This window comes from Doryrhamphus excisus, chromosome 4 (genome assembly GCF_030265055.1).
Source record: "Doryrhamphus excisus isolate RoL2022-K1 chromosome 4, RoL_Dexc_1.0, whole genome shotgun sequence".
Lineage (NCBI taxonomy): Eukaryota > Metazoa > Chordata > Actinopteri > Syngnathiformes > Syngnathidae > Doryrhamphus > Doryrhamphus excisus.
Genome location: NC_080469.1, coordinates 21372715 through 21398881, shown reverse-complemented (window position 1 = coordinate 21398881; position 26167 = coordinate 21372715). Strand labels below are relative to the sequence as shown.

General features: G+C 39.2%; 1 long non-coding RNA gene across 1 annotated transcript in view; it reads right to left on the bottom strand.

Annotated features, from left to right (window-relative positions):
- Positions 1–26167, bottom strand: part of LOC131128222 (uncharacterized) — a 119426-nt gene that overhangs the window by 77827 nt on the left and 15432 nt on the right. Inside the window, exon 2 of the long non-coding RNA XR_009129605.1 lies at positions 14–68. This is a non-coding gene — a long non-coding RNA (uncharacterized LOC131128222). The remainder of the gene's footprint in view (positions 1–13; positions 69–26167) is intronic.

The window sequence follows — 26167 nt, the reverse complement described above, 5'->3', positions numbered from 1 at the left end:
TTATTTCCCGTACCTGGTCAGTCGTGGTTCCAAGCTGGACTGCTCATTGGTTGAGTGGTATTATCCGACTGGAAAAGACAAAAATAAACACAGACGTCAGCCTAGAATGATGCTGCAGTATTCCATTATAGTCTCCACTTGGGTCCAGCAGTCCATTTCATGCTGCCCGCAGTCTCTCCTTGGATAAATCAGAGGCGGGCTGTCCACCCTCTGAACAGATGATATACGTGTGGAAGATGTCATCATCGCCACAGTTTTTTATGATGCTACTTGCAGACACTGACCATGTCGTTTGAGGCAGAGTTGAGCGTCAAAATCGTTACTAGTTAAGCGTTAATCCAAAATGGCACATCCTGTGTCTGTTGCTAATACAAGTCCGTCCCAGATTTCCTGGACAGAAGTGGCTCCTATGTGGCGGTCTTGACACCAGGCCAGTGTTGCAATATGCTTTGCAGGTATCCATGGTTAAGCGATTTGTATGTTAACTAGAGAAACACTAATATGATGTCAGATGGTCCTTTTGTGGCAGGGCTGAAATTCAGTGGAAATGTTTTGGGGGATTTAGTTAATTTTCATGACAAAAAATTGCGATTAATAGCCAGTCGTCTTATCACGTCTTCATCATCATCGCCACAGTTTTTATGATGCTACTTGCAGACACTGACCATGTCGTTTGAAGCATAGTTGAGGGTCAAAACTCTGTGTTAATCAAAAATGGCACATTTCCCATTGAAAGCATGCAGAAAAGCTGGTTAGTATGTCCGTATAAGTTCACATTAGTACCTTTTATGGTGCTTGAGTGAGTGTCGACAAAATGTGCTGTTTTCTTAGAATCTTGCTGGAGAAGTCATTATCCGTGCATGCATCTAAGCGGGTGTGTCGGTGCATCGGGTACACAGCATCATAAACACTCCACGACGCAAGTACCCTCAGCGGGTGGCTTGTTACAGAGTTGGTAATTAGCTTCAAGCTACTTTCTCTCGTTGCTGATATTCCAGCAAAATACAGGGAATGTTTTTTTTTTAAATAATTATTACCATGGTGGGATTATTTTTAAAGCCAACATTTGTCAACAGTGTTTGTGTGTTGGAACCGTGCGGTGAGATTCTTCCTATAGCAGCAGTTGCGCACAGCAAGCTGCTGAAAATCCCTCCACAGCCGAGCACCTGCAGCACAGCGAGCGGTCGGGATAAGGAGCGCAAACAACAACGCGGAAAGAACATAACGCAGTATCGCTTGCACTCACACATGCTGGCTTTTTTCCGGAACACCTGCACAGCTAAACCTTTGACTGGGGTCACCTTAGCTGCCCCTCACTGATATGGCACGTCTTGGTCAGCTACTCTCTACATCTTCCTTACAAAACTTTGTCAATGTGGTCAGCATGTTTGGATTTTAGAAACAGCTGACCAGGCTCATGTAGGCATGCATTGGTTTGCTCTCATATCCAATATCAGTCATGTGTTGCCGTTTTGCAGCTTCACATTTTTTCAAAAATAGCGAAATATTTGAATGAATAAATGATCTGTTTTTGTATACGGCTTTTTAGTTAAAAAATGCACAATTGTGGTCATTTTTGCCCAAATTAATCATTCATTCCGAGGGTCGCAGGGGGTGCTGGAGCCTATCCCAGCTGTCTTACACCCTGGACTGGTGGCCAGCCAATCACAGGGCACATATAGACAAACAACCATTCACACTCACATTCATACCTATGGACAATTTGGAGTCGCTAATTAACCTAGCATGTTTTTGGAATGTGGGAGGAAACCGGAGTACACAGAGATGGCAGAGAGAGTGGAATTGAACTCGGGTCTCCTAGCTGTGAGCCCTGTGTGCTAACCACTCATTCACCATGCACCCACACCTGAATCATATCATAATCAGAATCAATTAAGAATAAAAATGCAATCGAGAGGATGTATTCAAAGACGCTGTGATTGAGTAGTTTAAGTTGGATTAAGTAGTGTTCTACACCGGTCACTAGGTGGCAGTAATGTTCAGTGAGACACACAAGCAGACATGATGGCCGAAAAAATTAGGCTTTTTTTTTTTACAGCCTTGAATTATTTTGCTTTATTCACTTCCTGTCCGTCTACTTCTTTGCTCCCCGAGCACCAGAAAACAATTCTAGTAACACACAAACACGAGTGGTTAGCGCGCAGACCTCACAGCTAGGAGACCAGGGTTCAATTCCACCCTCGGCCATCTCTGTGTGGAGTTTGCATGTTCTCCCCGTGCATGCGTGGGTTTTCTCCGGGTACTCCGGTTTCCTCCCACATTCCAAAAACATGCTAGGTTAATTGGCGACTCCAAATTGTCCATAGGTATGAATGTGAGTGTGAATGGTTGTTTGTCTATATGTGCCCTGTGATTGGCTGGCCACCAGTCCAGGGTGTACCCCGCCTCTCGCCCAAAGACAGCTGGGATAGGCTCCTCGTGAGGAAAAAGCGATAGAAAATGAATTAATGAATGTCTAATTTTCTGGTATGTCTACTATATTGGGTAATCGGAGTGTAAAGGTGACTATAGGGGTGCTACATCTTGTGTAGAGGGCTCTAATAAAGTTGATAATAAATGTAATGATTTAATTTTATTTGAACATGCATCAAGTTACAATGGAATACATCACATTTCATTCACAGTTCAACATGTCCAAAATGATTCAGATGTTATTTGTTTTAATACATAAAGTGGAAGGTAACGTAACCCTACAGTGATATAATGGTGATTTTTCACAACTATAATAAATGATATAGTCACATAGCCATCAAAATGCTGAGTGAAGATAAACATTACATGGTTCATTCAAGACTATTTTGCAAACAACTGCTTGTATTTCTTGAATTCCCTCATCCTTGCCCATTAAGTTCCCTACTCAACCCTTCCATAATTTGATCTCACATTCCAAAATGCTGAGTTTTTAACGTTCTCATATAAAAGTGTCTCAAACGTGTTTAATAATCGGATTTAGAAGGTCGTAAACAGGTTTTCTATGCTCTAAGCATGAAATTATTGAATTTATGAATCTGGAAAATGTACTTTTCCATGGTCAGGTCTGGAACCGAGTCACTGCAGTAAAGGAGTAGTCATATGACTGTAGTGGTACAGTATTTAAAAAAAAAAAAAAACAAACATTGGATGAGTGTGTATGAGTAAATACACATTTCATAAATGTTACTTACTATACACACACTATACACAAACATGCACATACTGCATGCCAAATAAAAGTAAGAAGGTATAACTATGTAATACATAAATTGCCCATGTGGCCATTTGTATACATATATATACATATACTATATAAGTATATATGCACAAGACAGCAACAACAGAAGCAACATAGTAATAATAGTGCGCCATTTTCTTATATAACTTGGGAGAGGGTTGTTTTGTTTTGGTTTTGTTTTACCTCAAATCAGTCCCGGTATCAGTTCCAGTCTGTTTTTAGCGCATGTCGGAAAAGCAATTAAAGTGCACAGCTCTCCAAATCCATACAGTATGTCGTTTAATTTTTTTTTTGTTTTTTGTCTTGTGCAAGCGTTCCCTCTCGCTGCAGCTGGTGACATTTAAGAGGATGAGGCACAAAAGGCCATCACTAATTGTTGGCTTGGTGCACTTTTACTCCAATCGAGGCCTGTAATGATTTTCCCTGCTCCGACTGGTTGAGGACATCATTTGGGTGGGAAAAAGCAAAAAAAAAAAAAAAAAAAAGGACATAAGTCGTCTTTGTTAGACAGGGAGATGACGGGCAAAGTGGAGGAAAGTAGTGGATGCGGCACTTGAGAAAGTGAGACACCGAGCGAGAGGAAGATGACTGAGTGACAGCATGAGTCAGAAAAGGTGAGTTGGGGGGAATTTAATGACTCCATATAATATATGAGATGAGATATTTCCGGGAACAGGAAAATGTATCCACTTCATAACAGCGTAGAGTGGAGACGGCTTGATTCAGCCAAAAAGGCTGATTTCACACAATCGCACGTCTTTTCAACTTTTTGTCACTTCTGCAGGTGTCAGCAGCATATTTCTATGACTATGTATGAGTGGCACATTTTGCCGTTGCACACTCACTCACCGTTAAAGTCACACACAAACAGGGGAGAGGCAGGGAGTTGAGCACTGCTGGGCTCAGAGCTGCTGCTCTTTTCCATAAAAGTCACTTTTTTGTTTCTCTTTTTTACCAAACTCGGGGAGAATCAATGTAAGACACCGGAAAATGCAATCGCTTCGTTTCCAATGCATTAAGTGGAATAAAATGAAAAAATTCCACATGAGAGTAAATGGTCTACAGCAGGGGTCTCAAACACGCGGCCCGGTCAACAAAAAACATTAACATTTTTGGTATATCTGCTGTTGTGTTGTCGGTAAACAATCTGGAATAATTGTTTTGAATGGCTTCACTCTCCAAAACCACTCTGTAGAGCAGGGGTCTCAAACATGCGGCCCGCGGGCCAAATGTGGCCTGCAGGACACTAGTTTGAGGCCCCCGCCTTGATATGAAAGTTTAATATTAGTGTGGCCCGCGCAAGTTTGATATGGATGCTGTATGGTATCATGTACCCAGAAAAAATTATTACGTTTGATTAATGTTCATGTTAAAGGTTAAATAACTGTTAATAGTTATCCTCCCTATCCGTGTGGAAGTGGTAAGTTTTTGGCTTTAAGTTTAAAGGACCTAACCAATTATGCCTGATTTGATCTGGCCGCCTAAGCTAATTTAATAGATATGCGCTCTGATTTACAAGGGTCTGTTTATTGTGGGGGGGGCGATGTCCAAATGGGCGACAAGGCGCTTGGAAGGTTCTCTCGACAGCAATAATATTAGGCTTGTAACGGTACACGTGCGGTACGGCTACATGTATTGCGACAGTCGTCACCTCGCTGGCTGAATATCGGTCCCTCACTATTGTTTTTTTTTTTATTTTATAATTCCTAAATTATTAATTTCATGGTTTGGCCTATTTTGATAAACTGTTAATAACTGTTAATAGTTATCCTCCCTATCCGTGTGGAAGTGGTAAGTTTTTGGCTATTTAAGTTTAAAGGAAATAACTTGAAGGCTACCGTTTAGGTCGCTAGCTCTCTAGTTTGCGAGTTAGCATGTGTCTCAAGACCCTGCAGTTGCGCAATATGTTGTAAATAAAAAAAGTATAAATGTGACTATAGTCGTGTTTTGTCATGTCTACAGGGCTCTAATAATGCTTTGTTCATTTTAATCTGAAAAAAAAAATTGTTCTTAAGTTTTTATTTTTGCCGTTTTATTATTATTATTATTATATTTATTTATTTATTACTGATTGATTGATTTTCTTTATTCTTGATTTGTTTATTTATTTTTCATCTTATTTTGTGTAGAAAAATAAAAAGTAAGATATTTGAGAACAGTGGAATATTTTATCAAAGCTTTTCTTGTAGAAAATTGGAACCAAAGCAAAGTTTTTTTTATTTTTTGGTTTTTAATAAATGCATTTTTTTGGAGGGGGGAAATCCGATGCGGCCCAGTCTCACCCAGACCCGAGCTCCAGTGGCCCTCCAAGTAAATTGAGTTTGAGACCCCTGCTCTACGGGCTTCTTGTTACGCCACAAGTCCTGGTAACTCAACTGACATAATTCACGTATTCTCGGCGTGTGACACATGAATGCATCGTACATCTTTTTTTTCCCCGTGGAGGATAACGCTTTTGGCCACTTACTAGCTCGTTCTGCTTAGTGGCATTTAGTATTGAAGGACACTTTTATTGCCACCGTGTGTGCGTGCGCCGCTATCTTCCTCGCCTCAACTCCTTTGCTTCTCATTTTAAGTGTTACATTTGCATGTCCTCTCCTTCAGAGGGATGCTTGTTGACATCCTAAAGGTTTTTTTTTTTTTTTCCGTGTCATATGTGTGTATGCGTGTGCAAAACATGGATACTTAAATATCTGAGGAGTCCATCACTAATATTGTAAATAATAATAAAAGGAGTATCTTTTCCCTTTTATCCAAGGAGAGACTGCGGGCAGCATGAAATGGACTGCTGGAGCCAAGTGGAGACTATAATGGAATACTGCAGCATCTACAGCAACAGGTCAAGCTGACGTCTGTGTTTATTTTTGTCTTTTCCAGTCGGATAATACCACTCAACCAATGAGCAGTCCAGCTTGGAACCACGAGAAGTAAGCTACTTCATTTTGGTGATATTAATGTACAAAGAATTGGCAAAATTATATATTTTTTTACAAATGCACCACCATGGTGGTGCAGTTATGGACCCCCGTAAGGTGGAGTGACTTGAAATTTGTCACTCAGCTCCACAAAACACCCACTGTAACTTTTAGGATGTTAAGCCGAATCGCTATGAGAATGACACATTAAATTTCACAAGGTCTGCTGCCTCAGTTTTTATGATGGCAATTTGCATATACTCCTGAATGTTATGAAGATGTGATAAGACGAATGGCTATTAATAGCAATTCTCTGTCATGAAAATTAAATAATCCCCCAAAACATTTCCACTGAATTTCAGCCCTGCCACAAAAGGACCATCTGACATCATGTTAGTGTTTCTGTAGTTAACATACAAATCCCTTAACCATGGATACCTGCAAAAAACGGCCTTCAAAGGCAAGCATATTGCAGTCATGGATGGCGCATAAACAACCTTTTATCGCATCATTAGGAACTTCAAAGAGAGAGGTGTAATTGTTGGGAAGAAGGCTTCAAGATGCCATCAAAAGTCCACCAAGTGTCTGAACTGTCTCAGAAAATTTAGCTGCAAGATCGGGTGCAGCACTGGCCTGGTGTCAAGACGGCCGCATAGGAGCCACTTCTGTCCAGGAAATCTGGGATGGACTTGTATTAGCAAAAGACAAAGGGGTAAAACCATCTTCTTTCTCTGATGAGGCATCCATAAAAAAACTTGTCTGGAGGAAAGAGGTCAGTCCTGTGTCATGGCAACAGTAAAGCATCCTTAAAATTATGTATTATAATCACTGTGTTACGTAAGAAAACAACCATGGATAAAGAACGGTACAAAAACATCCTTCCAGACCTACTTCTCCCAACCATCCAAGAACACTTTGGTGAAGAACAACGCCTTTTCCAAAAGCAGAAGTGGTTAACAAAGATCTAAAACCACCGTAGCGAACTTTATGAAAACCAATATCCTTTGTGTCATTCTCAAAACATTACTTATTGTGTGGAAATATGGGCTAATAACTATAAAAGCAATCTTCACTCGCTAAATGTACTGCAAAAAAAGGTCAGTAAGGATAATTCATAATGCCGCCTACAGAGAACATACTAACTCCTTATTTCTAAAATCACAAATACTTCAACTTGCTGATATAGTTTATCTTCAAACAGCTAAAATAATGCATAAGGCTAAAAATAACCAATTAGCTAGAAATGTCATCCAATACTTCTCTACAAGAGAGGAGAATATGATCTCAGGGAAGAACTACATTTGAAACACTTATATGCTAGGACTACGTAAAAAAGCCATAGCATTTCAGTATGTGGAATCAAACTATGGAATGGATTGAGTAAGACCCTCAAACAATGCACAACGATGAGCCAATTCAAGAAACAATACAAGCAGTTGATGTTTGCTAAATACAAGGATGAAGAGTCTTGAACCAGTCATGATGTGCTATATATATCACTATATTGACACTTACTATGGTACCCATTATGGCATTGGATGGTCATATCTGTTCTGACATTTCCTTGTAGATGTGATGGATGTTCCATCATACCAAATATGGCTGATCTGCTTGCCATTAAATAATCACATGCTTGTTCCAGATGCTCGGTGCTTCTGCACGCTCGTTATATTCCATCCAGTGTTCAAGTTGTCACAAAGAGACAACTCTTTTAAAACAGCTGGAGGCACATGGACATTTAGCGTGGGTGCCCGCTCCTTTACTTTACGAGGAATAACTGTATTCTGCAAACGTAACATACGGTACATCAACAGCTCGAAAATCTCTGCTTCCCATGGTGCTCGGGCGGCCACTCGGCTTCAATGTGACCTATGCCATGCTCCAGCAATCCCAGGCTCCTGCTTCACGTGCTTGACCCTTTCCATATCTACCCCCTTGTGGTAATTACCATTAGCAGTCCTTGTAAACAGGTGGAAATCCACTCACAGTGCATCCCATTTGCAGATGAAAAGCCCGCTTAGAGGGTTTAATTAGGGCGCAGAGTATAATGAAGACGCAGGAAGGCGGTCGTGTCAAGGGCGCGATCAAGGGATGTGATTGGAAACTTGGGTGAAGGTGACGCACACATGTGATTAGATCATTACAAAAACAGCTAAAGTGCAATTAAATTCCATAAATTGGAATTAGATGGAATCAATATGATGATGTTAGACCATGACAGGAGGGGATGCTAACTTTTGGCTAACTTTACATAAACACAAACTGATATCAGATCAGTTCCAGACAGTGGAGGCCCTCCAGGAAGCCATCTTCACCACCCGGAGCAACATTAGCCACGTTTACATGAGGAGTTTTTCCTCTTTCCCAATGGAATCTTTCCGAATGACTTTTCCGAAAGCAATGGTATACATGGAAAGGAATATTCCAATCTCTTGTCTACATGAGCCGCTATAATCCAACAGAATAGTCAATGGGGCATTCGCTGTAAAACGTAAACATCAACATCACGTGATACCGACTTCCCAGAGTTTTTCTTCCACTTGTTGGAATAACAAATCAAGAATAAAGAAAATCAATCAATCAGTAATAAAATAAATGTAATAATAATAATAAAACGGCAAATAATAAAAACTTAAGAAACCACATATAGTTGGTGGGTAGACAAATTATTTTTTTCAGATTAAAATGAACAAAGCATTATTAGAGCCCTGTAGACATGACAAAACACGACTATAGTCACATTTATATTCTTTTATTTACAACATATTGCACAACTGCAGGGTCTTGAGACACATGCTAACTCGCAAACTAGAGAGCTAGCGACCTAAACGGTAGCCTTCAAGTTATTTCCTTTAAACTTAAATAGCCAAAAACCTACCACTTCCACACGGATAGGGAGGATAACTATTAACAGTTATTTAACCTTTAACATGAACATTAATCAAACCTAATAATTTTTTCTGGGTACATGATACCATACAGCATCCATATCAAACTTGCGCAGGCCGCACTAACATTAAACTTTCATATCAAGGCGGGGGCCTCAAGCTAGTGTCCTGCGGGCCACATTTGGCCCGCGGGCCGCATGTTTGAGCTGCTCTAGAACCTCCTAAAGATTCAACAGTGCAAATTGTAAATTCTTGCATGTTTCGTGTTCATCCTCATGAAAATGCCTTTTCTTTAAAAAAAAAAATCAGCCTTTACCTCTGGGATGCAGGCCTGCATGAAGGTGCACCAGTGACAGTAAGGCTACTAACACCCCCCCACATAATTAATTTAAATGCTGACTAACTGACAAAAACACAAGCCTAACAAGTGGTGGCTCCCGTTTGGATGTTCCACTGATTGGGTGCATGTTTCTTCCCCCCCCCCCCCAGTTTAATGACCAAAACCACGCTGTGCTCACTTAAGGAAAAAAAGAGCAATCTTTCTCTGAGTAAGGCTGATAAGTGACCCTGCTGTTAGGAGAAATTAAAGGTCAGAAAAGGAGTCCTGAGGGTTCTTTAACACCCACTTCCCCTCCCTTCTAGCTAGCATCCTTGGATTTGGTATGCATCCTTGATCATCTACCCTCCCATTACTCTGTTGCATAGGGTTTCGATTTGCATTTAAAATTTGCAGCGTGATAATACGCTGGCTGTCGAGGCATGCAACAGCAGCCCCCGGCCCCCCCTGTATGAGCTGCGCACACGCACACACACACACACACACACACACAGAGAGAGAGAGAGAGTACACAGGAAGAGCGAGATGCATCCCTCAGACTGTGAAGGCAACCCACAGAGCAGGAAGCGAGGATAAAGCGTCACACCACCCGCTGGTGAAAGAGAGAATGAGCAGGACAGATAATGCCTTCTTATCGCCCCCACCACCACCACCACCACCCACCCACACCCCCAGGCTCCCACACCCCCCCCCCCCCCCCCCAAATCACTGACATGCGACCATAACTCACACAAGGACACAATAGCACTGCAAAAATGGCCTTAAATGTTAACTACAAACGCATGCTTGCGGACCACGACAACGTATCCCACTGGGCGACATCCAGTAGCTGTAACTCCAGTGGTCCGCCCATCTAGTCTGATGATCTAAAAGCCCAAGTTGTCAGCTCATTAACAAAAAAATAATATTGGTTTTCCAGGGGTGCTTGGGGGCCATTTACGGTCCGTGACTTTTTTATTGGTCCTTGGCGCATTTAAAAAAAAAAAAAAAAGAAAGAAAAAAAAACTAAGAATAAAGGCAAAATTGTCAAAAGAAACAAGAGAAAATTGTTGAAATATTTAAAATGTGCATGTGCATGTTAAAAAAAAATCACAGAATAAAATTGCGATTATAGGTTGGGTAAAATATAAAATAAAAATATAATGAGAATAAAGACATAATATTACAAGGAAAAATGTACAAGAATAAGGCTGAAATATATTTTTAAAATAATTTAAAAGGAGAAAAAAATGTAATGTAAGGAGAACGTTGTCATAATATGTTTGTCATATTTGCATTTCAAAAAAGCCAATCACAGGGCACATATAGACAAACAACCATTCACACTCACATTCATACCTATGGACAATTTGGAGTCGCTAATTAACATAGCATGTTTTTGGAATGTGGGAGGAAACCGGAGTACCCGGAGAAAACCCACGCATGCACAGGGAACCCTGGTCTCCTAGCTGTGAGGTCTGCGCGCTAACCACTCGACCACCGTGCCGCCCCTATTATAATATATATTAATTTATAATATTATAAATATTGTAATATTGTATTTTAAAATGTATTAAATATAATTTTTTTTACCATGCCCCACTTTGGGTCCCGACCCACCAGTTGAGAACATCTTTAAAAGTCACTTTTGTACCTTCGTCAACCAATAGCTCGGCTTCTCACAGCTAGCATCGTGCTGTCCTAGTTGGGAGTGAATCAACAGCGCCTCCGCTGGTTGCAGTGCAGTAGTGCACCCCAATCCACTACTATAGAAATATGAATCATCAGTCAATTCTACACAAAGGATGGTTCACGTCTTTATTTGTTCTCTTTTCTTCTGCGCCACCTGATCAAATGTAACCTTGACATTTTAGGCGGTAAAGACACTGATTTTCCGAGAGACAAAAATAAAGTACGCCTTTCCTTTCCTTTCCAGCATCCCAGTTGGCCGAGAATAGAATTGGAAAACCAACAGCCCAACTGCTTGTTTGTGTGTTTATTGCTGCAACATTTGCATGTCAAAGAACGCCTTTTTTTTGTTTCGTTTCATCCTCAAACGGTCTAATTTCACTAATCTTCGCGCTTCATTCCATCTGCTGAGGAAGACGTGTGAAGAGAAAGAAGAGGAAGGAGGAGCCGCGGGAGGAACTTTATTTTTTTTTTTTATATTTTAGTTTCGCCGTGGAGCATGTGCAACGGCGACAAAAGCTTCTTTTAATACAATCTGTCATACGTCAGATCAGATGCTTTAAAAAAAAAACGAGGAGCAAATTACGCCATCTTGACAAGATTAATCACTGCTGATAATCTTGCAGCCCCCCGGTGGGAATGTGTCTGTATGCATCATGGCGGCCATTATTGTCATTATTATTATTATCATCAGTGCTTGTGGCTGCGGGGATGGAGGCCAAAGCTGCTGTGCTGTGTGTACACTTTGGTGTGTATCCCGTTAAAGAAAAGAATGACACTCATTGTGGACACCTCAGGCTATGTGGTGTGCGTCTCCCCATGCTCGGGCCGGCTAATTGGGGAGGGAATAATTGTAGCAGCCCCCCCCAGCTATTGACACAAGGTTAAAAGGCCCATTATGTTGACCAGTGGAATTTAGAGACGGAAACAAACACGAGTCCAGGGAGAAGAATGCAGACCAACAGACTCTTTAAACCGTCTACTGTTGGCTGGGGGGAGGTGGAAAAAAAACTTCTATCCCTGCGGGGGGGGGGGGGGGGGGGGGTGTCCACCATATCCATCACTTCCTGTCCACATGCCACTCAACTCCTGCCGAGGGAACATAATTAAAGCAACACACTTTCGCTCATTGTGTCTACAATAACTGTGACTGTAGGGGTGTTATTTTATGTCGAGGACTCTAATGATGTTTAATGTGTCTAATGGTGGCTTATAGCCTTATTTTTAGCTCTGAATGAATGTATGGATATTGTATTTTAATGCATCGTTTACTCTGTTTTTACTCAACTCTATTTTTTTTCTTCACTGTAAAGCAGGGGTCTCAAACACGCGACACTAGTTTGAGGCCCCCGCCTTGGCCCCACTGTCAATTTTTATAAATCGAATATTACCCATGAGTCAAAAAGTTTTCCCAACCATGGCATAGTCTCAACCATGGCGGGGTCTCAAACACGCGGCCCGCGGGCCAAATGTGGCCCGCAGGACACTACTTTGAGGCCCCCGCCTTGATATGAAAGTTTAATGTTAGTGCGGCCCGCGCAAGTTTGATATATGGATGCTGTATGGTATCATGTACCCAGAAAAAATTATTACGTTTGATTAATGTTCATGTTAAAGGTTAAATAACTGTTAATAGTTATCCTCCCTATCCGTGTGGAAGTGGTAAGTTTTTGGCTATTTAAGTTTAAATGAAATAACTTGAAGGCTACCGTTTAGGTCGTTAGCTCTCTAGTTTGCGAGTTAGCATGTGTCTCAAGACCCTGCAGTTGCGTAATATGTTGTAAATAAAGAGTATAGATGTGACTATAGTCGTGTTTTGTCATGTCTACAGGGCTCTAATAATGCTTTGTTCATTTTAATCTGAAAAAAATAATTTGTCTACCCACCAACTATATGTGGTTTCTTAAGTTTTAATTATTTGCCGTTTTATTATTATTATTATTATTATTATTAATATTATATTTATTTATTACTGATTGATTGATTTTCTTTATTCTTGATTTGTTTATTTATTTTTCATCTTATTTTGTGTAGAAAACTAAAAAATAAGATATTTGATTTCATTGAGTTTATTCATTTTTCTGTTTTTAATAAATGCGTTTTTTGGGGTTTTTTTTTTTTTTTTTGGAAAACCTGATGCGGCCCAGCCTCGCCCAGACCCGAGTTCCAGTGACCCCCAGGTAAATTGAGTTTGAGACCACTGCTGTAAAGCATCTTTGAGTACTCTGAAAAGTGCAAAACAAATAAAATGTATTATTATTATTATTAAACAAGTTTCTGTAATTACAAAAATATTCCATTTATAAATAAGGAATCCTACACGGGATTACTGTACATCCATCCATTTTCTATGCCACTTATCCTTCATGGGGGTGATAAACATTTATCCTTCGCGGGGGTATGCTGGAGCCTATCCCGGCTGATTTTAAACCCTGATAGACGAACAATGAGGGATTACTGAAAGTAACCCAAATTGCATGAAGGTGTTTTGGGCCACTTTGTGGAAGTCTGAATATTTTGGCGGGCGGCACGGCGGTCTAGTGGTTAGCGCGCAGACCTCACAGCTAGGAGACCAGTGTTCAATTCCACCCTCGGCCATCTCTGTGTGGAGTTTGCATGTTCTCCCTGTGCATGCGTGGGTTTTCTCCGGGTACTCCGGTTTCCTCCCACATTCCAAAAACATGCTAGGTTAATTGGCGACTCCAAATTGTCCATAGGTATGAATGTGAGTGTGAATGGTTGTTTGGCACTATATATATATACACACACACACACCTGTAATAGACCTACAAATATATCGGACAATGTGGTTTATGGTGGAAGTAACTGGAAAAACACTCCTGGGGGGTTTTGTTTGCCCTTCATATGCTCCAAGTGAATTAGGAGCGGCAAAAAAAAGAAAAAGTGCTGGTGTGGATATTGCATCCCGCCGACCTCATTGCTACATCTTTATCAAAAAAAAAAAAAAAGCGTAGCAAGAGTCAGTAAGTAAGATAGGTGCCGGCATCAGCACTTTAGTGAATCTCTGCACCGAGAATGAAAAGTATGCACAAAAAGATAAATGGAAGGACCTAAGAGGGGAAAAGGTCAAAGTAATATAAATTTGACATGTGGATAGGAGGAATGATTCCCCCCCCAGTGGGAATATTGGCATATCTCCATGTTATGCACTCATCAAGAGACGGGTGAGAGTCACTCATGTGCAGTAATTGTTTGTATTAGAGGAAAGCCGCCATTTTACTATGTAGGGGAGCATGTACTCGTCATCGGATTTACATGCGTTTACATGCAGTCAAATATCCCTATCATAACCGGACTAGCCATGTTAACACCAATAACCCTTTGAAAAAACCCAGATATGCTCATATTCCAGTTTTTAAAAAGCCCAATACTACCTATGGGGTACTCCTTTTCTAACCTGAATATTGGGTCATGTATATCGGGATAATCCCAGGGAAAGGAATATTGATTAGTCTTCTGCGCACGCTCCATTCAAAAGGAATCTTGAGTATAGAATTTAAAAACATGGCGGCACGCAAAACTGTTCATTGTACGTTTTGGTGGTGTTTTCGTATACAGGAAGAAGTTTTTGATCGGGATATCCCCATGTATTACCATGTCGTACCATGTAGTACCATGTATACAGGAATAGTCCTGTTTGATCAGGTATATAAACGTGTGAATCCTAATGTTTCAGAAATCGGAATATTGACCGCATGTAAACATAGCGATTGAGAGACGGACAGGAGGACTAGCTGCCTCATAATAATAGTCATGCATTTACTCAGTAAACAAATACAGTGTATACTATATATGCATTATATACATTGTCATGTCTTTGGGTCAAATACATTAATAATTCATAAGTTTCATAAGTTAGTTAAAATGAAAGTAGTAAATAGCTAAAAGTTTTAATAAATATTGTTAACAAAAAAACGCTAAGTTTAAAAATTTACAGAGTGAGAAATCTTCTCTAGAAAGTATCGTTTTGGGCAATGAGTGCTCTCTCATATAGAGAAAGTTGCTCTAAACCAGGGGTCTCAAACTCAATTTACCTATATATATAATATTAAAAAAAGAAATAAAAATAAAAATATTAATAAATATTAATAAATATTAATTATATTAAATATTAATAAATATATATAATGTAATAGTCTTCAATGCTTCTGCTATACCCTCCCCTTTTTCAGTGCTTTGGTTCTTTGCAAAAGCTCAGATAAAATATTAAATTATAATAAATTATAACAAATTATAATTTTTTAAATAAATTATTATTAAATTATTTAAATGTTTTATGTTAATTTTTATTTTTCGACACAAAATAAGATGGAAAAATAAATAAGCAAATCAAAAAACAAATGAAACAAGTGAAACAAATTAACAAATATTTTTTTATTTATTCTTAAATTATTAAATAAATGTTTAATGTTCATTTTTATTTTTTGACACAAAATAAGATGGAAAAATAAATAAGCAAATCAAAAAACAAATTAAACTTTCATATCAAGGCGGGGGCCTCAAACTTGCGTCCTGCGGGCCGCATTTGGCCCGCGGGCCGTGAGTTTGAGACCCCTGCTCTAAGCGCTTGTTTCCTGGGAAATTATCGTCTTTGTGAGTATATTGGTAGTAGTAAGTATAAAGTATAGATACTTACATAGATGCATCTGCTATTTCAAAACTTGTACTTGTTTGTCGAGTTCGCTAGCTTCATGCTACTGCTTAGTTTGCATTTGCAGTTGTTGTACGCGTGTTAGCTAACCGTTAGCTGATGTGCAGTATTGGAACTTCATTTTATTTTTTTCCTGTATGTTTCAGTTACCACTTATTTTTACAAGAAAGCTTCATAAAGCAAAGAAAAGCAAGCCTTGTATGTACATTTAGTTAATTTACCGTAACACAAATGAGCCAAATTGAGTCCTGACAACGGAGGCGCGTATTGAAGCGTTACATTCCTATCCGATGGACACATGTTAGATTTCTACATTTCGCTAACTTTTAAGCCACACTCCGAATGATATTGCTGGTTGTGCATACAAACACAGCTGGTGCCCAGATACCCGCTTCCGACATTCCGAAGCACAGGGAGACATAAATGAAAGAAGACGTTCCGCCGTCCTCGTCCCCCCCAGGCTCCGACCAGCAAGACAGCCTTCATGTTGTGTGTACATGCATGTTTGTCAGTCGGCTTCCATTCTAAAAGGTAAATTGTACAGTACGAGCCACCCTGCAGGACATGATAAACAGGAAGTTGCCTTTGTCGGAGTCTTTAACCTTCCAGCTCTCTCATGTCACATGGACGTGTGTCACAACCAAAGCCAGCGCTCACTCGAGGCTGCCACTTGAATAAAATAACTCTCAATCTCTTCTCTGCCCCCCCCAGTCCATCTAATTCATACCGAAACCTATTGAACGTTTTGCTCAGCAGTGTTTTAAACTCCATTTTAGGATGAACATATCACAAGTAAAAGTAACTGAACTGAGGGCGGCACGGCGGTCTAGTGGTTTGCGCGGAGACCTCACAGCTAGGAGACCAGGGTTCAATTCCACCCTGTGTGGAGTTTGCATGTTCTCCCCGTGCATGCGTGGGTTTTCTCCGGGTACTCCGGTTTCCTCCCACATTCCAAAAACACGCTAGGTTAATTGGCGACTCCAAATTGTCCATAGGTATGAATGTGAGTGTGAATGGTTGTTTGTCTATATGTGCCCCGTGATTGGCTGGCCACCAGTCCAGGGCGTACCCCACCTCTCGCCCGAAGACAGCTGGGATAGGCTCCAGCACCCCCCACGACCCTCGTGAAAAAAAAAAGCGGTAGAAAATGAATTAAAGTAATATTTTGAATAACAAATCAAAGTTGTGGCCTCACAGCTAGGAGACCAAGGTTCAATTCCACCCTCGGCCATCTCTGTGTGGAGTTTGCATGTTCTCCCTGTGCATGCGTGGGTTTTCTACGGGTACTCCGGTTTCCTCCCACATTCCAAAAACATGCTAACTGTAACTAACTTATAATAATAATTTGGGTAGCATGAGAAAGTGGAATCCTAGCTCCCTTTGACCATACAGCAACGCTTTGTGACCCTGTTCCTAATGACAATAAATGTTAAACTACCCCATACTCATCCATGCTGCATTACGGGCATCCAAACAGGAGTTCAGAACATGCAGAGATTCAACTTCTGTCACTAGTGCTGATTTCAAGTTAAGTGCAGCGGCTCGGGCAGACTAGCGCAGTGTTGACAGGGTTGTGATGTGGGGGGGTTGAAAGAGCGCGGGGTTGTCGGATTCCATTTAGTCAAGAGACGCCTCTTTTTCTGCGGGTTGTCCTTTCATTCACCGTCCTTTTGTCACAAGCCTGCGGGACAAGTTGCCACATTTTGCGTTGACGCTGGTGTAGCGTTTTGCACGTCGCCGCCGGCAAGTGCACGCCAGCATCAATGACCGGATTGGAACATCTCAGAGCCGGGGCCACATTAGCGGGTGGCAGCTAAGGGCAAGGACAGTGGATAAGGGTTAAATAAAAAGTGTCAGAGTGTGTGTTTAGTTCGAAGCCATCTGCTTTTCAGAGTCTTTTATGAGGCTTTACGCTTCTTCCAATAAAAAATATATATATATCTCCAAATATCTCAAAATGCAAACATGTTTGTCTTTAAAGTCACAACATTGGGCCTCCTGAGGATGAGGAGTGTTTATTTTGGGAACAACTTCTGCTTTATGGCCTACTTCCTACATGTACGTACAGTAATGATACATGTCATTTAGGATTGACTTTATTAGCATAGCAAGGATGCTGATGTAAACGTCCTAATTATAGCCGCCTTTAAGTGTGAAAGACGAAGCAGTGTTAATTGGCGAGAGGCTGTCATTTCCTAATTGGCTGCAACCTCCGTTTCCGTAGAATTATTGCTCGGGTTTGGTCCGCGGAATGGCGTGCCCGTAAAAAAACTGGATAGTGCTGTTATTAGAGACGGGACACTATAGACAGATTCCGGATAGGGAATGTGATGATTTATCAACATGACGCACACAATGATGAATGATGAACAACTCGTATCCATCGCATGTCTTCCCTTTTTCTAGTGATGTGTTCAGGCGCAATGCGTATTTGAGTGTTAGAGGAATTGCTTTTTGATTATTATTAAATTTATTCATTTTCTACCGCTTTTCCTTATGAGGGTCGCGGGGGGTGCTGGAGCCTATCCCAGCTGCCTTCGGGCGAGAGGCGGGGTACACCCTGGACTGGTGGCCAGCCAATCACAGGGCACATATAGACAAACAACCATTTACACTCACATTCATACCTATGGAAAATTAAGTCAATTAAGTCGACAATTAACCTAGCATGTTTTTGGAATGTGGGAGGAAACCGGAGTACCCGGAGAAAACCCACGCATGCACGGGGAGAACATGCAAACTCCACACAGAGATGGCCGAGGGTGGAATTGAACCCTGGTCTCCTAGCTGTGAGGTCTGCGCGCTAACCACTCGACCGCCGTGCCGCCCTATTATTAAATTACGGCTGCAAAAATACGTTGACAAAGCCAGCATTTTCGTAAAGAAAATTGTATAGGTAGGAACCTTTAATACAGGTTTGTAGGGGGAATGGTTTAACCCAGACACATACAGTAATCCCTCGTTTATTGTGGTCAATGGGTTCCATCCAGACCCAATTCCATTTCTGTGAAGTAGGATTCCTTATTTATAAATAAGGTGTTTACGACCCGTTTATGACCTAAATCTGATTGAACAAAATTAGAGCCCTCTGAACATGAAATAACACCCCTATAGTCACCTTTAGACTCCTATTACCCAATATAGTACACTTGATAACATAAAATATTCATAGATTTTGTACCGCTTATACTCACAAGGGTCGCGGGGTGCTGGAGCCTATCCCAGCTGTCTTCGGGCGGGAGGCGGGGTACGCCCTGGACTGGTGGCCAGCCAATCACAGGGCACATATAGAATGTTTTTGGAATGTTGGAGGAAGCCGAAGTGCAAACTCCACACAAAGATGGAGTTGAACTCGGGTCTCCTAGATATGAGGCCTGCGCGCTAACCACTTTACCACCGTGCAGGCATATAATAAGACGCAAAAATCCGGCGCCAGCAACTCCTATAGTGAGGGCGGGAGGCGGGGTACACCCTGGACTGGTGGCCAGCCAATCACAGGGCACATATAGCATGTTTTTGAAATGTTGGAGGAAGCCGGAGTGCAAACTCCACACAAAGATGGAGTTGAACTCAGGTCTCCTAGCTGCGAGGCCTGCGCGCTAACCACTTCACCGTGCAGCCATAAAATAAGACGCAAAAATCCGGCGCTAGCAACTCCTACAGTGATTTGTACAGATATTTAAAATACGTCTTATCGGGACCTCGCCAGTATTTCACTTAGCGGGAGGGGGCACTACGGAAAAAGCACTCAAGTCGGGAATGCGGGGTTGCCATGGCGATGATAAGTCATTATCTACAGACCAACACAAGCCGTTCTAATGCTGCTTTAACTGTGGTAGGACATCATACACAGGATCACAACACCCCCATATTACCCCTAAGAAGTTGTTTCCTCTTATCTGCTCTGTTTGGGGGGGTGGGGGCGTCTATGTATATATATTTATACATACATATATATATATATATAAATAATAATTGTGTGCACAAGAGGGTTTTGTTCTAAAGTTGGTTCTAAAAGATCTCATCAAAGAAAAAAAGTTTTGCAGAAGACTAATGGCGTTCTCCCAGAGGCAGGACGCTAAACAACAAGCATCAAGCATTTGGCCAAAGAGACTGCAACTTTTTTTTTTTTTTTTTTTCAATGCACATACACACGCATATGGATCAGAACAGCTTGTCTTTGCGACTAATACACCAATCTTCACGGAACATTAACTGCTCTAATTAAAACATGAAGCAATATGTTGTTTTGCTAGCAAGAGGGTTTTTATTGTGTGCGTGCGCGCTCCTTCCATCAACCCTAAGGGACGACACCTTGAGTCTGTTTCTCAGTCGCTTGCCTCCAGTCATTCGCATATGCTTGCTCCTCACTCATAACGTGACGAAGAAGATGGTGGACTTCCGGACGGCCAAAAACACCAAGTCGACCTTCCATGATAAACTTCCTTTGGAACTCTTATTTCAGGAGCACCAAATAGCAATAAAATCATTTAAATGTGAATTCTTTATTGTAAATGTTGTAGTATTTGTCATTTTTATCTTCATATATGATATGGTCCCTTATGAGAGTTATTATATCAACTTATGAGTGAAATGAATTCATAATGAGTAATTTTCTCCAAGGATGGGATGTAGGATTAAGATTTAGGATATTATATTTTTGTAGTTATAGCATGGAAAAACCTGTTTGACTTTCTAAATAAGATTTTTACCATTATTAGAGCCCTCTAGACATGAAATAACACCCCTATAGTCACCTTTACACTTCTGCTATTCTACTGCTTATATAGTAGTACATATAAGCAGAGTCAAAGTTTCAGATAATGAGGTTTGCGCAGACGCCCTTATATGGTTCACAGTTAGGAAGCACTTTGGGCATGTGACCAATCACATGTGGGCATGCCCGGAGGTGGGCCGTGGGTGGAATAAATGAAAACACACCATTTCGGCAGGAAGCACAAATGATGCCAATACAGCTGGAATAGGTGGAGATTCTGGAAGATCTATAAAGTTTTCTGTGCAGGTTATTGTGTGTAGCTGCTCTATGGGAGCCCACAACTCAATACAAAGGGTGGAAAAATGAGCACCATAGGTCTCCTTTAAACTATTTGTATTTTAGTTCATTTAGAATATTTATTTGCTTCAAAAAGTATTTTTGTACTAATAATAGGCAGTAGTCGACCTTCCATGATAAACTTCCTTTGGAACTTTTATTTCAGGAGCACCAAACACAGCTTTTTTTTTTAAGCGATAAAATCATTTAAATATGAATTCTTTATTGTAATAGTTATATAATTTGTCATTTCTATCTTCATATATGATATGGTCCCTCATGAGAGTTATTATATCAACTTATGAGTGAAATGAATTCATAATGAGAGTTTTGAATGAGCAGCAAGTATATTACAGTAATCCCTTGACTGTGATAAGTGAATTTTCTCCAAGGATAGGATTTAGGATTAAAATTTAGGATATTATATTTTTGTAGTTGTAGCATGGAAAAACCTGCTTGACTTTCTAAATAGGATTTTTACCATTATTGGAGCCCTCTAGACCTGAAATAACACCCCTATAGTCACCTTTACACTTCTGCTATTCTGCTATTCTATACTGCTTATAAAGTAGTACATATAAGCAGAGTCAAAGTTTCATATAATGAGGTTTGTGCAAACGCTCGGTTTGAAAAGGCATGGTAAAACCGTTCCTTTGTGATGTCACAGAGGGGCAGACGCCCATATATGGTTCACAGTTAGGAAGCACTTTGGGCGTGTGAGCAATCACATGTGGAGTGGGCATGCAAATGAAAGGAAATACAGCTGGAATAGGTGGAGATTCTGGAAGATCTATAAAGTTTCCTGTGCAGGTTATTGTGTGTAGCTGCTCTACGGGAGACCACAACTCAATACAAAGGGTGGAAAAATGAGCACCATAGGTCTCCTTTAAACTATTTGTATTTTAGTTCATTTAGAATATTTACTTACTTCCAAAAGTATTTTTGTACTAAAAGTAGGCAGTAGTCGACTACAAAATGGCAACCATTTATTAATGAAAACTGCGATAGTATGGGAGGAGCAATGTTCCGACGGCGATGGAGTGCGGGACGAGTATTGATAATTTCCTTTGCCGCTGCTTGCATCCATAAGCCTGTCATCCAATTGTATGGGAGGTGCCATAAACGCCCCCCCCACATCCATCGCTTATCTGCACATATGGCCAGATGGAGTTTAGCAAGTCTTACATTATGTTCACGGGTGCAGTCATCACATTGACAATATGGCTGTGAAACAACATTTAAATTGCCCACGCAGCACAACATGGACTCTCATTGGAATTGCCTGGAGAAGAGGGAGCGGAGGGAATGGAGGACAGAAGACCACCAACTGGTTCTATCAAGTATCTTAAACGTGTGGCGGTAGTTTGATTGAAAGGAGGACATTAGAAATGACGTCAAGGGGTGTTGAAACTTTCATTTAGTACATTGAAGATGCTGAAAGCAATCCAATGGAGGTCAAGATAAGCTAAGCTCTCCGGAATAAACAACAGCTTTGTAATCAGTGGCGTCATTTGGCCTATTTTAGGGGGGGCTAAAATGTTCTTAAGCCCCCTAAATAATTTCAGATATTTTATTGATTTTTAAAAAATTTATTTATTTATTTATTTTTTACCAAAAAAATAATCTGAAAAATGTTATATAATAGGCCAAAAGCAGGTTAATAAGCAAGCCAATAAGCAGGCTAATACTAGTAGTAGTAGTCGTAGTAGTAATCAGAAGAATAATAATGATGAAGAATAATAATGATAGTAATAATAGGCTAATTAATAAAATAATTATAATTATTATATAATTGATCAATTTAATCAACTTGATCAATAATAATGATATTTAAATTTTATGCTCATGAAATATTTTTCTTGTTAATATTATAATATATAATATATTGTTATTCAGATGTTTTCTTTATTTTACAACTTATATTTTTTATTTAATGTTATTAATTAATATCCCTAATATTTGGTCTTTTTTGTCATAACATTGTGACATTTTCCTCAAAGTAATTAAAAAAAATAATTTATTTGCCGTTTTGTTAATCATAATAATAATAATAATAATGATGATAGTAATAATAGGCTAATTAATAATATAATAATGCATATTATATAATTGATCAATTTGATCAAATTGATCAATAATAATAATAATAATAATGATATTTTAATTTTATTCTCATAAAATGTCTTTCTTGTTAATATTATAATATATAATATATCTTGTTATTCAGATGTTTTTTTTTATTTTACAACTTATATTTCTTATTAATGTTATTAATTAATATCCATATTATTTGGTCTTTGTTGTCATAACATTGTGACATTTTCCTCAAAGTAATAAAAAAATATGTAATAAATACATTATATAAATAAATAATTTATTTGCTGTTTTGTTAATAATCAGAAGAATAATATGATGATGATAGTAATAATAGGCTAATTAATAATATAATAATCTTATTATATAATTTATTAAATGATCAATAATAATAATAATGATATTTCAATTTTATTCTCATGAAATGTTTTTCTTGTTAATATTCTCATTTATAATATAATATCTTATGGGTTTTCTTTATTTTGCAACTTAGATTTTTTATTCATGTTATTAATTAATATCCATAATATTTGGTCTTTTTTGTCATAACATTGTGACATTTTCCTCAAAGTATTTAAAAAAATATATATGTAATAAATACATTCTATAAATAAATAATTTGCTGTTTTGTTAATAATCAGAATAATAATAATGGTGATAGTAATAATAGGCTAATAATATAATAATGATTATTATATAATTGATCACTTTGATCAAATTGATCAATAATAATAATAATAATGATATTTCAATTTTATTCTCATAAAATGTCTTTCTTGTTAATATTATAATATATAATATCTTGTTATTCAGATGTTTTTTATTTTACAACTTATATTTTTTATTAATGTTATTAATTAATATCTATAATATTTGGTCTTTTTTGTCATAACATTGTGACATTTTCCTAAAAGTAATTTTAAAAAAATGTAATAAATACATATATGAATAAATAATTTATTTGCTGTTTTGTTAATAATCAGAAGAATAATAATGATGATGATAGTAATAATAGGCTAATTAATAATATAATAATGCTTATTATATAATTTATCAAATTGATCAATAATGATATTTCAATTTTATTCTCATAAAATGTTTTTCTTGTTAATATGCTAATATATAATATAATGTCTTGTTATTCATAAGTTTTTTTTATTTTGCAACTTATATTTTTTATTAATGTTATTAATTGTGACATTTTCCTCAAAGTAATTCAAAAATATGTAATAAATACATTATATAAATAAATAATTTATTTGCTGTTTTGTTAATAATCAGAAGAATAATAATAATGATGATAGTAATAATAGGCTAATTAATAATATAATAATATTATTATATGATTGATCACTATCCACTGGTTTTGCAGTGTAGATTGTGTGTACTTGTGTAAATGTAATGGTGGCCTAAAACAATATAATAGAGTATATAATACATATATAATACAATTGAGTATCTCTACTAAATGTGTCCAAAAGTGGGAAAGTTATATCCCGGTTTTTGTTTCTTATTCGTTTTTGGGATTTTTTATGTCTTCTACATTCATTCATATCCTGTGGATCTCCAGGGGGCTAAGCACGGGGGGTGCTCAGAAGCTAGTGAGGCCCCTGTTTTGTAATGCCTGATAAAATATTTCATACATTACAAATTGATTTTATTTCTAGAATAGAAAGGCCATATGTGTATGACACTAATGAATGTCTCTTCGTATGGACGCCATTTTCTCGGGCTGATGAAAGTTGCCTCACGTCGGACGAGGAAGGCAGAGCTCCAAGTGGTCAAGGTGCCAAAAAAAAAAAAAGGGGCTGCTTCCCTGGTCAGATCATTAAACTGTTCCAGGTGCCACGGAACACCTGGTTGGAGGGGGAGTGGGGGGGGTGAACACTAGGTGGTCCCCATATTAGCTGATATTATTGCTAATGTGATGTTCCAGCTGGTTGGGGCAGGAGAAAGGGCACACATCCCACATCGGATCATTAATTCCTTCCCAGAGAGGAGCTGAGAGGAAGCCAGGCACACGGACAGGTCAGTTAAGCTTCTTTAAAAAGTATGACATTCGTATTTCAGGTCAACATTTGCAATAAGAGTTGTAATTATTAGCTTAGATCCCGACCCAGAACCTTCAGCGTCTCAAACACTTCACCATATTAACTGTTATTTATGCCTTTTGGAGTTTTTGAACAAATAAATGGTGCTAACCAAGGTTCCACATGCAGCTACTGCCACCTTGTTCATTTGAACAACCTACGTCAGGAGGTTGCTTACAGCCACAGATGTCAATGATGTCAGATGTCAATGAATGAATGGAAAGGAGGCCCCCGCGGGTCCTGACAGGAGACGACATTGGATGAATAAAAGGTGTTAATTGTAGCCTAGACAGTAATGGAGGAAAAAACAACACTAACGACATTCATACAACGATTAGAAGATTGAAAAATTGGATTTGACTTTTGCTTTCCTGCTGTCAAAAAAAAAAAAAAAAGCCGGAGAATCCAACTAGCAGCCATTAAGTCCATGAGTGACAGCAGACATGAGTGCTGTTGGAAAAAATATATCTATTGCAATAAAAACGCTTAAGAATCTGTCACAGTGATCAGTGGGGGGGGGTCAAGGAAAGTGGAAGTATGGCTGGCGATAAAAGATGGAAATGTGGAAAGAAAGTGAAAGATTTAACGGGGGGTGAAAAAGAAAGAGACATCAATCTTCAGGCACCCGCCCCCCCCCCCCCCCCCCCCCCCCCGTGGTCTGGGGGTACCTGTCCTCTTCCTGACATCAACAATACCGAGCCTTCTGGGTAGTAATCAATCAGTCACACTCTGACAAGCGGCTAGTGGAACTGAACTGTGGTTTGTGTGTGTGTGTGTTAGGGGGGCGAGAGTATTTAAGTGCATGAGTGACGTGTGTGTATAGCAGGGGTCTCAAACACGCGGCCCGCGGGCCAAATGTGGTCCGCAGGACGCTAGTTTAGGCCCCCGCCTTGATATGAAAGTTTAATGTTAGTGCGGCCCGCGCAAGTTTGATATGGATGCTGTATGGTATCATGTACCCAGAAAAAATTATTACGTTTGATTCATGTTCATGTTAAAGGTTAAATAACTGTTAATAGTTATCCTCCCTATCCGTGTGGAAGTGGTAAGTTTTTGGCTATTTAAGTTTAAAAGAAATAACTTGAAGGCTACCGTTTAGGTCGCTAGCTCTCTAGTTTGCGAGCTCAATTTACTTGGGGCCACTGGAGCTAGGGTCTGGGCAAGGCTGGGCCGCATCAGGTTTTCCCAAAAAAAAAAAAAAACAGAAAAATATACAAA